This window comes from Podarcis erhardii (genome assembly GCF_964252035.2).
Source record: "Podarcis erhardii genome assembly, chromosome: 8".
Classification (NCBI taxonomy): Eukaryota; Metazoa; Chordata; class Lepidosauria; order Squamata; family Lacertidae; genus Podarcis; species Podarcis erhardii.
Window position 1 is genome coordinate 29,076,109 of NC_138499.1, and position 14,315 is coordinate 29,090,423.

At 41.3% G+C, this 14,315-nt stretch overlaps 1 long non-coding RNA gene across 1 annotated transcript; it reads left to right on the plus strand.

Moving 5' to 3' along the window:
• Positions 1-9,992: 9,992 nt before the first annotated feature.
• LOC309349190 lies at positions 9,993-13,892 on the plus strand. Its single transcript, XR_014159812.1, has 2 exons — positions 9,993-12,482; positions 12,661-13,892. It is a non-coding gene; the product is annotated as an uncharacterized lncRNA (long non-coding RNA).
• The last annotated feature ends 423 nt before the right edge of the window (positions 13,893-14,315 follow it).

Here is a 14,315-nt window from a genome sequence, read left to right on the forward strand (position 1 = left end):
ACCCAAATCTTATATGTTTTAGCTTAAACATAATAAAGTTATTTCATTATTCCACCTCTGACTTCTTGTACCTTAATTTCCATTTCATTAATTTACCGATGCTGAAGCTAGAATTTCTAAAAAGTGCATTTTTTAACATTCATACAACTTGTAATGTTTTTTCAAATAGTCTTTAAATTTTTCCCAGTCCTCCCCGATTGTTTCTTCTCCCAAGTCTCGGATTCTGCCAGTCATTTCGGCCAGTTCCATATAGTCCATCAACTGCGTCTGCCATTCCTCCAGCGTGGGTAAATCTTGTGTCTTCCAATGCTTAGCAATCAGGACCCTTGCTGCTGTGGTAGCATACATAAAAAAAATTCTATCTTTCTTAAGTACTCTCTGGTCTACAATGCCCAGAAGAAAGGCCTCCGGTTTCTTAGGTAAGGTAAATCTAAGTACCTTTTTTAGTTCATTATGAATCATCTCCCAAAAGGCCTTCACTTTCGGGCAAGTCCACCAGAGATGGAAGAATGTCCCTTCCGCCTCTTTACATTTCCAACATTTATTGTCAGACAGGTGATATATCTTAGCAAGCTTGACTGGGGTCATGTACCACCGGTATATCATTTTCATAATATTTTCCTTCAAGGCACTACATGCCGTAAATTTCATTCCGGTGTTCCATAACCTTTCCCAGTCTTCAAACATAATGTTGTGCCCCAAGTCCTGTGCCCATTTTATCATGGCGGATTGGACTGTCTCGTCCTGTGTATTCCATTTAAGCAGCAAGTTATACATTCTCGAAAGTAGTTTATTTTTTGGCTCTAACAATTCTGTCTCTAATTTCGATTTTTCCACCTGGAATCCAACCTTTTTATCCACTTTAAAAACCTCCTGGATTTGAGCATAGTGCAACCAATCTCGCACCTTGTTTTTCAATTTTTTCAAGCTCAGCAACCTCCAATTGTCTCCAATTTTTTCAATTATTTCCCAATATTTAGGCCAGTAGGCTTCCATGTTAAGTCTCTTACGTGCCTTGGCCTCCACCGGTGAGAGCCACCTCGGAGTCTTACTCTCCAATAAGTCCTTATATTTTGTCCAGACCATCAAAATTGCTCTTCTGACAATATGGTTTTTAAACAATTTATGAACTTTAACCTTGTCATACCACAAATATGCATGCCACCCAAAAGCATTATCAAACCCCTCCAGATCTAGGACATCAGTGTTTTCCAATAGAATCCAGTCTTTCAACCAGCAGAAGGCTGCAGATTCATAATATAACCTCAAGTCTGGCAGGGCAAATCCCCCTCTTTCTTTCGCATCAGTTAGTATTTTAAACTTTATTCGGGGCTTTTTGCCCTGCCAAACAAACTTGGAAATATCCTTCTGCCATTTTCCAAAACATTCCACTTTGTCCACGATCTGCAGGGCCTGGAACAGAAATAACATTTTCGGCAATACATTCATCTTTATAGCTGCTATTCGGCCCAACAAGGAAAGTTTCAATCTTGACCATATTTCCAAATCTCTTTTAATTTCTGACCAGCATTTCTCATAATTATCTTTAAACAAATTCAAATTTTTGGAGGTCAGATACACCCCTAGGTATTTTACTTTTTTAACCACATTTAATTCCGTTTCTTTCAGGAACTCATCTGTTTCTGTAGTTGTCAAATTTTTTACTAGAACCTTAGTTTTTTGCTTGTTCAACTTAAATCCCGCCACCCGACCAAAATCAGAAATTAATTCTAACACTCTTTTAGTACTAGAGACTGGCTCCTGTAATGTTAATACCAAGTCGTCTGCAAAAGCTTTCAGTTTATATTGTTTCACTCCGACCTCAATTCCTTGTACAGACCGGTCCTTTCTAATCATGTTCAGTAGCACCTCCAGGACTGAAATAAACAATAGGGGGGATAGGGGGCACCCCTGTCATGTCCCTTTTTCTATTTTGAACTCCTCTGTCACCACATTGTTAACAATCAATTTAGCTTTTTGCTCTGAATAAATTGCTTCTATTCCATTTTCAAACCTCCGCCCCACTCCCATCCCTTCCAAATTTTTCTTCATGAACATCCAAGAAATGTTGTCGAAGGCTTTCTCCGCATCAATGAAAATTAAAACCGCTCTAGTATTAAGATTTGTTTGTAGGAGTTCCAAAATGTCAATAATATTTCTTGTATTATCAAACAAATGCCTACCGGGGAGAAAGCCGGCTTGGTCCTTATGGATCACTTCATTAAGCACCTTTTTAAACCTACTTGCCAAAATATCCGCAAAAATTTTGTAATCCACGTTTAGGAGTGAGATGGGGCGGTAGTTCTTAAGCTGGGTCTTTTCAGTTTCTTGTTTAGGTATCAATGTGATGAAGGCTTCTTTCCACGTCTCCGGTGCCTTCCTCCCCTCCATAATCTGATTACAGACCTCCATCAAAGGTTGTATCAAATAATCCTTCAAAACCTTATAGTATTTGGAGGTAAGTCCATCAGGGCCTGGAGATTTGCCTAATTGAAGATTCTGGATGGCACTTTCAATTTCTTGCTGGGTGATATTACTATTCAGGATAGTTCTCATTTCTTGAGTTATTTTTTGTAATCCATTAGTTTTAAGGAATTGATCCATCTCAAAGTCTTTCTGTGGCCCTTGTGAATAGAGTTCTTTAAAATATCTCTGGAAACACTTTCTAATTTCCTCGGGTTTCTGAACCATTCTCCCTTCAATCTCTAGATTTGTAACTGTGTTAAGTTTTTGTCTCTTTTTCAACTGCCATGCTAGCAGTTTCCCACACTTGTTTGCTGATTCAAAGGATCTTTGTTTCATCTGTTTAATTTTCCATTCCACCTCCTGGTTTATCAATTTCAAATATTGTGCCTGGAAAAATTTCACTTCTCTGAGCACTTCCACCGACTTAGGCCTAGATCTTAATTTTTTCTCTCCTTCTCTTATTTTCTCCAATATCTTCTCCTTCTTTTCATTCCAGAGCTTTTTCTTAATCGTATTTTGTTGTATTAGAAACCCTCTCATAACTGCTTTACTTGCGTCCCAGATTGTTCTTTTTTCCACAGTGGTGTTTAAGTTTATTTCAAAATAGTCCTTTAAAGTTTTTTGGGCCTTCTTAACAATCTCCTGATCCCTTAATAAGGTGTCATTCATTTTCCATCTAAAGGATCCGGTTATGTTTAGTCTCAATTCCACTTTCAATGCATTATGGTCGGAGCAGGTTTTTGGGCAGATTTCCACTTTTCTAGTCTTAGGTGCCAGTCCTCTAGTTGTCCATATTTGGTCTATTCGTGTCCATGTCAGATGAGCTTCAGAAAAGAAAGTTCCTTCTTTTCCTAAGGGGTTCTTAACCCTCCATATGTCAATTAAGTCCATATTGTCAGTCATTTCAAAGAAAGTTTTAGGTAGTCTGCCATCTTTCGTTATGTTAGCACTTTGCGACTTATCCATGTTTACAGATACAACCCCATTCATATCGCCCAACATAATGATGTTGTTATAGTCTAAGTAGTCCAGCATAATCTCATGCAGCTTCCTAAAGAATTCCGATTTTCCTTCATTTGGAGCATATATTCCTAATATCAAAAAATTTTCTCCTTGCGTCTGAATTTCAATCGCCAAAATTCTGCCATGTTCATCTTTAAATAGAAATTTCGGTGACAGGCTCTCCTTTGCATAAATCACCACTCCTCTTTTCTTGACTTTGTCCGAAGAAATAAATTCTTGGCCTAATCTTTTATTGATTAACACTTTTCTGTGGAGCCTTGTCACATGTGTTTCTTGCAGGCAAATAATGTCCAATTGTTCTTTTTTCAAAATATGAAATACTTTTCTTCTTTTTTCCGGAGAGTTTCCGCCATTTATATTCCAGCTAAGAAGCTGCAGAGACATCCTGGTTTAATTGGTGGGTCTTACAATGGGGTGTCTAGGTTTTCCTCCGGTCCCGGAGGTGGTGGTGCTGGTCCAGATCCAGACGGTGTAGGTTTTGGTGGTGGTCCCGGTGGTGGTGGTGGCCAAGAAGCTGCAGGTCCTTTTTGGAGGTCCTCCTCGTGGTCGTGTAGGAACTTCTGCTGATCCTCAGGTGTTTTGATTCTTACTTTCCTTTCTTTATAAGTAAATGATAGTCCTTGTGGAAACTCCCACCTATAAGGAATTGCGTTATGTCTTAACAATTTGGTCAGGTCTGTGTAAGTGGTCCTAAGATCCAATAGATGTTTGGGTATATCTCTGTAGATTTCAGCCTTTTTACCTTCTATCTCCAAGGATTTTTTAAAATGTAGGCCTAATATCTTATCTCTTTCCTCTCTTGATCTCAAAATAACCAAACAGTCTCTAGCCTTATCTTTCTTTACCGATCTTCCCAGTCTAAAGGCCGTCACGATTTTGAAATCTTTATCTTCCTCAATTCCCCAGAATTTGGAAAATAGAAGTGTCAGAAATCCCTCTAGGTTGCCTGCCTCCAATTCTGGGATGGCCCTTAACCTGAGATTATTTTCCTTACTTTTCAATTCAACCAGTGACAGGTAGGCTTGTTGTTCCCCTACCTGTCTTTTCAGAGGCCTTACTTCCCCCTTAATCTCATCAACTTTTCGATTTGCCTGCTCTGCTTTTTGATTGGCTTCCACAGCTAATTTATAATTTTCAGCCGTAGCTCCTTGCAAATTGTCAATTGCCTGAGTATACTGGGAAACCTGCTCAGTTAATTTACCAATAGAGGATGTAGCTTGGTCAATTTTTGTTGATTGATTGTCCACCTTTTGGTTTAAAATTGCCAGTTGCTCCAAAATTTGTTTCAGGACTGATTCAGATCCTCCAGTTGCCATATCTTCTGTGGCAGGCTGCTCGATTTCCACCTCCTGTGCTGTTAACACAGTTGGGACAGATGATCTGCGTTGATGAGTTAAAGTTGTTTGAACAAGTTGCACAGATTTCTTTTCTTTTTCTTTTTCTTTAGCTTTGGCTGCTCTTGTTTTCCCTGGGCCGCTCATTCCACACCTGCCTCAGTTCAAGGTCAAATTGTCTTTTATTCCATGAGAGAGACAAGTTCAAAATATAAACAATTAAGCCACAAGAAGTCTCAATAAAGTACAGTTCCCAGGCCTTTATGTCTCCACAATCCTCTAGGGGGAGTATTTCAAAGTTTCAAGAAAGGAAAGAACTCTTTTCCGCCATTGAAGTTCCTATGATCCCGTATTAAGTCTTTGTAATTCCTGAGTACAAAAGGAAGGTTCCCAAAGCTTTCTATTTCTTGATTAAAAGCCACAAGGTGTCAAGAATGGTCCCAGAAACAATGTTTAAACGTTAATATCTCAGTCTATGTAACAGTTTGAACTTCAGCAACAGTATCGGCAGTTTGACAGTTCTCTATTACACTCTGGCAGCCCGACGACTAGGTTGTCCCTTTTAACTCCGTATAGCTCAAAAATAGGAAGAAAGTTCCAAAAATTAAGTCCACAAGCTTCACAAAAGTTTCCCTTTTAACTTCTAGAAACAAAGTCTATCAATGCACCTTTGTTCTGTTTTTACGATCCTTTTTGGGCGCTACAGCGCACTTCAGCCCTTGCTTTGATCTAGTTAGCAGGATCGGAAGACGGACTTCCTGTTACTCGCCTCCCGTTTTCAGTCAAAATCCATAAAATTAGTCCAAAATTTAGTACCCCTTACTCACGGGTATGTAGCTGTCAAATTCGATGTTTTCAAGAAGAAAGGTCAGCGCTCATCGGCAGCAGCAGCGCGGCTTTGCATCCACGAAAAGAGCGATGAACTCACAGTGCCGCTCCCCCTTTCACGTTCCGGAGCCCCTTACGAGGTTCCTTCTTCGTTTCTGGGGGGGCTTTTGGCGCCCGCCGAGTCCCACGGCCACAGGCTCGCTCTGCCTGTGGTTTTTCTTAACGGGTCTCCGCTTTGCCGCAGCGGACGACCCTTTTTCGCGGAGCCCCTCTTCACAGGGTAAAGAGGACCGCCATTGCCATTTTGCGCCGCCTCCGGAAGTGTCCCATCAAGTTAGAATCATAGAATAGGAGAGTCCACCAATTTCTGTCTGAAAGTCCTTCCTGATGTTTAGTCGGAATCTCCTTTCTTGTAACGTGAGGCCATTGCTTCAGTCCTAGCCTCAGGAGCAGGAGAAAACAAACTTGTTCCCTCTTCCATGTGACAACCCTTCAGATATTTGAAGATGGCTACCATATCTCAGGGACGCGGGTGGCGCTGTGGGTTAAACCGCAGAGCCTAGGATTAATCCCCGCGACTGGGTAAGCTCCCGTTGCTCGGTCCCTACTCCTGCCAACCTAGCAGTTCGAAAGCATGTCAAAGTGCAAGTAGATAAATAGGTACCGCTCTGGCGGGAAGGTAAACGGCATTTCCGTTCACTGCTCTGGTTCGCCAGAAGCGGCTTAGTCATGCTGGCCACATGACCCGGAAGCTGTCTGTGGACAAACGCCGGCTCCCTCAACCTATAGAACAAGATGAGCGCCACAACCCCAGAGTCGGTCACGACTGGACCTAATGGTCAGGGGTCCCTTTACCTTTACCTTACCATATCTCATCTTAGACTCATCTTTTTCAGGCTAAACATACCCAGCTCCTTCAGCCATTCCTAATAGGGCTTCCTCCTCTGCACACATTCCAGCTTGTCAATATCTTGCTAAAGGGTTTGCAGATCAGCTTGTGAGATTTTATGTCTCTTCTGAGATAGGAGTAATTCGTCAAGCGGCCAGAGATTTCATTCACTGCCCTCACAGGTCTGTTACCAGTCCTCTATAGGCCTGAATAAAATAAAAATAGGTTGTGACACATCATGTTGGCAGCCCTCCATAATTTGGAATAGTGGGTGCTTAAAATAACAAATTGTATATTTTGTTAGCACTCAGCGCATTATGCTGACCATTTGACCGTCTGTTTTGCAAGAGGCACTTTCAGCTGAGGAAGACAGGGAGCACTTCCGAACTGATAAGAACTTTTGTTCTTGATTTCCTTTCAAATCCTCTGGTGAATGCCACCTTGTCCCCATTAGCAACTGTAAACTAATCCCACAGGCGCTTTGCTACTTCATTTCAGATGGGGCCACCCCTTTTATTTAATGCTCAGCCAAAATTAATCTAAAGGCAAAATGTTTTATTGCAAACGAGTGGAGAGTGCTTGGGCAATCTGGTCTCTTGTCCTTTTGGCTGTCTCTTTAGGTCTATTAGTAGGGCTCCCTGCTGGTTCCTTCTTTCAAGGAACAGTTCCTTATTTAGAAATCCTAAATAAAGAACCATTCCTGCAAGCCTCATGGCTGAGGGTGGATTTGAACCCCAGTTTCCCAGCTCATAGTCCGACACCCTAGCTGCTATACCACACTAGCTCTCAAAGATAGATGATGTTAGATAGATAGATGATAGATAGATAGATAGATAGATAGATAGATAGATGATAGATAGATATAGATAGATGATAGATAGATGATTGATAGATAGATAGATAGATAGATAGATAGATAGACAGACAGATAGATAGATAGATAGATAGATAGATAGATAGATAGATAGATAGATGATAGATAGGTGATATACGGTAGTTAGTTAGTTAGTTAGTTAGTTAGTTAGTTAGTTGATAGATAGATACACTGCTATTTTTCTAGAAAAAGAAATTGAACCCCAGTTTCCCAGCTCATAGTCCGACACCCTAGCTGCTATACCACACTAGCTCTCAAAGATAGATGATGTTAGATAGATAGATGATAGATAGATAGATAGATAGATAGATAGATAGATAGATGATAGATAGATATAGATAGATGATAGATAGATGATTGATAGATAGATAGATAGATAGATAGATAGATAGATAGATAGATGATAGATAGGTGATATACGGTAGTTAGTTAGTTAGTTAGTTAGTTAGTTAGTTAGTTAGTTGATAGATAGATACACTGCTATTTTTCTAGAAAAAGAAATTAGTTAGTTAGTTAGTTAGTTAGTTGTTAGATAGATACACTGCTATTTTTCTAGAAAAAGAGATGTCAGAACTAACCATAAACACCTTCCTTGTTCTCTTATAATGGCAATGGTGTTCACCTGAGAGGTGCTAGAACTGAGTTCCAGTTAGTTGTAGCTGAAAAACATCCCTAGCTAGGGGCGTGGGTGTGTGGGTTTAACCAGAAGATTAGTAGTTTGATCCCATCCAGGGATGACTGTGGGCAGGATTCCTACATTGCAGGGGGTTGGAATAGATTAGGGGTCAGCAAACCTTTTCAGCAGGGGGCCAGTTCACTGTCCCTCAGACCTTGTGGGGGGCTGGACTATATTTTGAAAAAAAACCCAAATGAACGAATTCCTATGCCCCACAGATAACCTAGAGATGCATTTTAAATAAAAGCACACATTCTACTCATGTAAAAACACCAGGCAGGCCCCACATATAACCCAGAGGTGCATTTAAAATGAAAGGACACATTCCTGGTAGGTAGGTAGGTAGGTAGGTAGGTAGGTAGGTAGGTAGGTAGATAGATAGATAGATAGCTGGTTCCCGGACCGTCCGCGGGCCGGATTGAGAAGGTGATTGGGCTGGATCCGGCCCCCGGGCCTTAGTTTGCCTACCCATGGACTAGATGATCCTCAGGGTCCCTTACAACTCTGCAATTCTATTATTGCTTTGGGGGGGAGAGTGACTAATAAATAATTAAATAATGGAGTGATCTCACAGCACTAGTGGAAATGGGATGGTTCTGTTATCTTTGGTGCTGACACTTCTCAGCTTGGTGGACCCATAATATAAGTGTATTATTTTCACATGAAAGTATTTGTGCCCTGAGGAGCCCTTCAAACTGTGCTTCCACTTGATTCTCTTTGATAATGTTTTAACATAGGGCTAAAGGTTACAAATACTTTAGAAATGTTTCACTTATTTTGGATCTGCACGTCATCAGCTTTATTATTATTTTGTTTCTTTTTTATACATAAAATGGCCCCAGTTTGCAGGTTCTCAGAAGGAAGGAAATCTGTTGCAGGCGGTTGCAAAGTCTCAGAATGAAGGGTTTATAAACGCAGCTCAAGACTCGCTACTGTAATTCTGCTCTGTAGCTGCACGGTTCCCTTTGGCACTGGTTGCTGCGTTGAGTTTCAGTTCCCCCGTGCTCTGAGGCTAAAGAGGCTGATATGTTAAGCTTCCATAAACCTTGAGGCCCTGACTCAGACATTTTATGTTGAAGTGCAGAGCCGTCGTCGGTGTGGTAAAGAGCAAGAAAAATGCTCCAAGATAAAGTTTGAGCCAGACGCAGCATTGCCGGCCTGCAGCCGCTCACGTGGGTAAAAAGAATTTGGCTGCGGCCCAGCACAATCCGCGCTAAGGAAGAGGTTCAGAGAAGTCAGCAGCCTCATATGCCGTCTTCTCTGAACTCCTTCCTTAGTGAGGATTGTGTTGGGACGCAGCCAATTTTTATTTTTACCCACGTGAGCTTCTGCAAAGTATTCACAGCAATAGCTAGATTGTTGATGGGGATAGCTCAGTCTGAACTTATAACACCTATCCTGGCATGTTGGTTTCTTGGCTCAATTCAAAGTCCTGGTTTTGACCCCAGTTCCTCAAGGACCACATCTCCTCATATGAACCAACCTGGACTCTGTGGTTATCATCTGAGGCCTTCTTTGGGTACCCTTCCTCAGGAGGTTCTGAGGGTAGCAACATGGAAATGGATCTTTGCAGTGGTAGTCCCTGCTTTTGGTATTCTCTCTCAGGGCAGTACACCAGACAGCATCTTAATCTGTCTTCAGGCACCAGAGAAGTGACTGCTCCTTCCACTTGAATAAGACACTGCAGGAGCAAAGCAGTGTGCAGAAGCTCCCTTGTGATGAAATAGAAAAAGTAACAACTATCTTAGAACATATCTATCTCCCACCCTTCATTTCATTCATTGCATTTCTATCCTGTCTTTTTTCCAGTGAGCTCAAGGCAGTGTACCAGGTTCTCACCACAACCCTTTGAGGCAGGTTAGCCTGAGAGAGACTTAATGGTCCAACATCATCAAGTGAAGATCATGGCAGAGTGGGGAGTTAAATCTGGGTTTCCACACTCCTTAGTCCAAGACTCTGACCCAGGAGTGGAGAACTGGTGGGGGATTCGAGTAATCCCAGACAACCAATGGTCAGGGATTGTGGGAACTACAGTTTAACAATATTGGTTAGCCAACCCAACTCAAACAACTCCTGTCTCTTTAACTTTCCACGCTTTCTGCACCACTTAACAGGAGCTAGATGCTGTGTTATTTTGTTTACTTATATCCCGCCTTTCCTCCTAGCAGCTCCCCCCTCCCTATTTTATCCTCACAACAACCCTGTGAGGTAGGTGTAGCTGACAGCCAGAGGCTGGCCCAACATTGCCCAATGAGTTTCACTGTTTGAACCTTGTCTCCCAGGTCCTAGTCAACACTCTATAACCACTGCACAACATCAAAGGAGTCTGGAATGTGTTTTACTACATAAGAGCAGAGAATTTATTCCTCTCCATGGTACACTTCAAAGTATTCAACCCATTCAGAAGCTGCCATGCTGTGATGCTTAATGGAACTGTTGTTCCAACACTTTGCTATGAAATAAAGAAGCACAATTATGGCCTCTCAGTATAAACAAACAAGGAAGGAGAAAATAGTTCAGGAAGGAGAACACAGCAGTTTTGAACATGTCTCTTTAGGACAAAACTGGCAGGGAAGAATGACCAGCTAATATGGTGAGAATAATTAGAATTCAGTTTGTTTCCTGATGGCACAGGGTTTGTGTGTTGCCTAGTCAAGTTTGTAGGAAGCAACAAGCTCCGAAGTGTCTTTTAGAAAAATCAGCGAGTCAAGGTTGTAAACAAGTAGGATCAGAGGTAATGTGCTCTGGGACAGACCAGATAATTTTCCTGCTAATATTTTCTTGCCCATTATCACAGCCAAGCATGCTAATGGAAGGGAAAGGAATAAATGAGTCTGTCTGTTATGCTGGGTTTGACAACTTCCATTTTTCCCTACATACTGAGAATGGCGAGTAAAATGCTAGCAGAGGCCTGGTTTCCAGGGATGCTGATTTGAATTCTATCCAAGGCAGTGTAAGAATTGCATGCACTCCAGTAATCCTAATAATTTTTTAATATTCATTCCTAGGCAATGCCTCTGCCTGTAATCCGCTTTTAATAAGCGTGGGCTTTTACAGCAGTAGAAACAAGCTTTGCAACATCCATTGACTGGGTAAGTGTACTGATGCAAATTCAGCCCTGCCTGCTCTGACCTAGTTGTGCATTCCATTCCACATAATCAATGGTTTCCTACTATGGACTAGTCACTTCCCCCATTTTTCATCATAGTGGTTATCCTAGTGCTTAATTACTTACACCCCATGCAATTATTAAACTTTATTAAAAAGGCAGCATGGTATTGGCATCGTCCAACCTTTCCTACAATAAATTGGGGGGGGGGGTTGTCAGCTTGTTGCTACCAAATCTAGATCATTGTGGGGATCATTGATAAATCGTTGAACTGCAGCTCCATCAGCCCCAGTCAGCATGAACAGTGGTCAGGATTGATGCAGTTCAGAAACATCTGGAGGGCCAATTATCTAGATGCTTAGCTCCTGAAAATATCAACAATTTATCTCTCATTCTGCCAAAATCAACAGAACTGAAGAGTCAACAAGGGCAAAGGTGATCTACACGCAGGAATCACTGCTCATTCTTCTGATTGTAGTCCCATATGCATCAGAGGTGGGGGGGGGGGGCCTCGTGTCCACCTGTGGGTGCATATTTCTGGCCCACCTTGATGTTTGCTGCTCACCAGATTTGAGAGTACCAATCATCTGGGGATGAGGGATGGGGAACTATCTTTAGCTGCTTCCCCTCTCAACAGGATGGATGAAGCTCATAGTGTCAGCCATGTGTTTGGTGGAAGCAGCCAATAATAATAAGGGGCATAATAGTTTATGCCATCTTTGGACTGGTGGCATAAACTTATTATGCCCAGTATTATTAACTGTTTACAGTGGACCCTTCAGATATTTATTCAGTTCATTCCGGGGGGTCCGTATGCAACCCAAAAAGTCCATAGGCAGAGGTGCCGCTTCTGCGTGCACACACTGTGCAATTGAGCACTTCTGAGCATGTGCACATGGCGAAACCGGAAGTATACACTTCCAAGTTTGTCACGTTCGTAAACCGAAGAGCAGTACGTATCTAGAGGGTCCACTGTATTTAGGAAAGTAATGCTTTCACATAATTGCAACGAACTTTGTACTGCATGCCAGCCTTCCCTGGCCTGGTGGTGCCTTCCTGATATTTTGGACCACAACTCTCAGTAGCCTCAGCCACCACAGCCAGCAAAGCAAAGACTCTGTGCCAGCCAGCAAATGGAAGAAGCCCCTCTCTGAGCTCAGAGATAGTGAACACAGACAAATGGAAACCAGTTGCTTTAGGATTTCAGCTGGCTGTGGCATGATCAAGGGGGAAAGGTGTCAGTTTGTTAAAGGCGGCAAGCAGAATAGAGTGTCTGCACCCAGGTAAGAGCTGTTCGACAGTGGAATTTGCTGCCAAGGAGTGTGGTGGAGTCTCCTTCTTTGGAGGTCTTTAAGCAGAGGCTTGACAACCATATGTCAGGAGTGCTCTGATGGTGTTTCCTGCTTGGCAGGGGGTTGGACTCGATGGCCCTTGTGGTCTCTTCCAACTCTATGATTCTAGGTTTGGAACTCATTGCCCATTAATGTTAAATGAGAACCATCAGTGTTTGTTTCAAAGGCTTGCTGAAGACCTTTCTGTGTACACAGGCTTTTTCTGATGTATAATTCAATCCATCAGTTATTGTGTATCGCTGTCTAGATGTCAACACCTAAATAAGCTCATTTCTTGTGCAGCACATAAAGCTTTAAAATTTATAAATAACTAAGCACATAGGAGAAAGTTAGTTGAATCAAAGGCAGCTGGAAGGTCAATAAGTGCAAAGCCTTCAGATTTTGCAGTGAGGAGGCAATCAGTTATTTTTGTGAGGGCAGTTTTACTGGCATGTAAGTGATGCAAAACAGATTGTAGGGTGTTGAAAGTTGGAGGGGGCTGCTGATGGTCTGGAGAGTTGACGGAGTAGGCAGCATGCTTCAGAATTCTGGGGGTCAAGAGAGCTGAGGAGATAGTTGTAAAGGAAGATGGGTCAAGGGATGGGTTTGTGAAATCACTGAATGCAGGGGGAAACTGAGGAGAAAGATCAATTATGTGGCAGAGGAGGGATAACGATGGGGAGATATGGTAACCAGGAACTGGAAGGGCATGGGTTCAAGAGGGTACAGGGAAAGATTTGATGAGATGAATGTTAGAGGAGGGTAGAGGGAGGTGATTGGTACCAATATCTATTCAGCAGCAGAAATACTTACTGACAGTTTGTTTCTGTGAACAAGGCCCTCTTGACCAAGGCTACTCTCTGCAATTATATGCTATTAAGTACTTGTAAATACTACTCATTTTAGTTCAATAGAATGTACCAAAAGTAATAGACATAGACTTTCCGTTGCAACAAAACCAGCAAAGAGTTTTGTAATGCTATCTGCAAATGTATTGCGGCTTAAGTTCGATATAAAGTGCTGCAAGACTCTTGTTGTTTTTCAAAGCCAAAATCTTGTAATTTATTCCTAGATTGAAATTTCAAGAGTATTTATGTTGAATCCCTTTTTCTCCCATTGTAATTAATGACTGAGAACAGAAACATAAGTATATATATATATTTCTTTATTTATTAGCGAAGGTATCTAAAATACAATATTAATTTCTTTTGTTAAATTATGACATTATTATTTTTCAGTGGAACAATACTCTGTATTATAGCTATGGTATCAACAATTTTTACACATAATAGTACTTAATTTAGCTCAGTTGACATTTTTGTAATTAAAAAAATAAAGTAACACTAACATTAGGACATGATTCAGATTTATGGCTAAAAATGTAAAACAATTAAAATATTTACACTTCAAACTTTTTTAAAAAGCTAAGAACTCAGTCCTAATTTTGCATTACAGTGCCTATGTTGCTACAACGTATTCTCCTAAATCAGATGTAAAATGTTCATATTAGATTGCATTCCTGTGCTTCCATGAAAGATTCAAGTTACTGAGTACGTTTAACCTCATATGTTCCATGAGGTTATATATTTTTTAATTTTTAAAAAAATGGCTTATTTTTTTTCCTGTTGCTTATCATCCTATACTTTGGCAAGCTGCCAAATGAAGATTTCCTATTACAGCCTCAGCACCAAAAAATAAAAAATCACAGCAATTCTCATCAAGCATCACACCATGATTCCCCATCCCTGCCCTCTTTAGCCTGGCATACACACTGCAAACATGCCG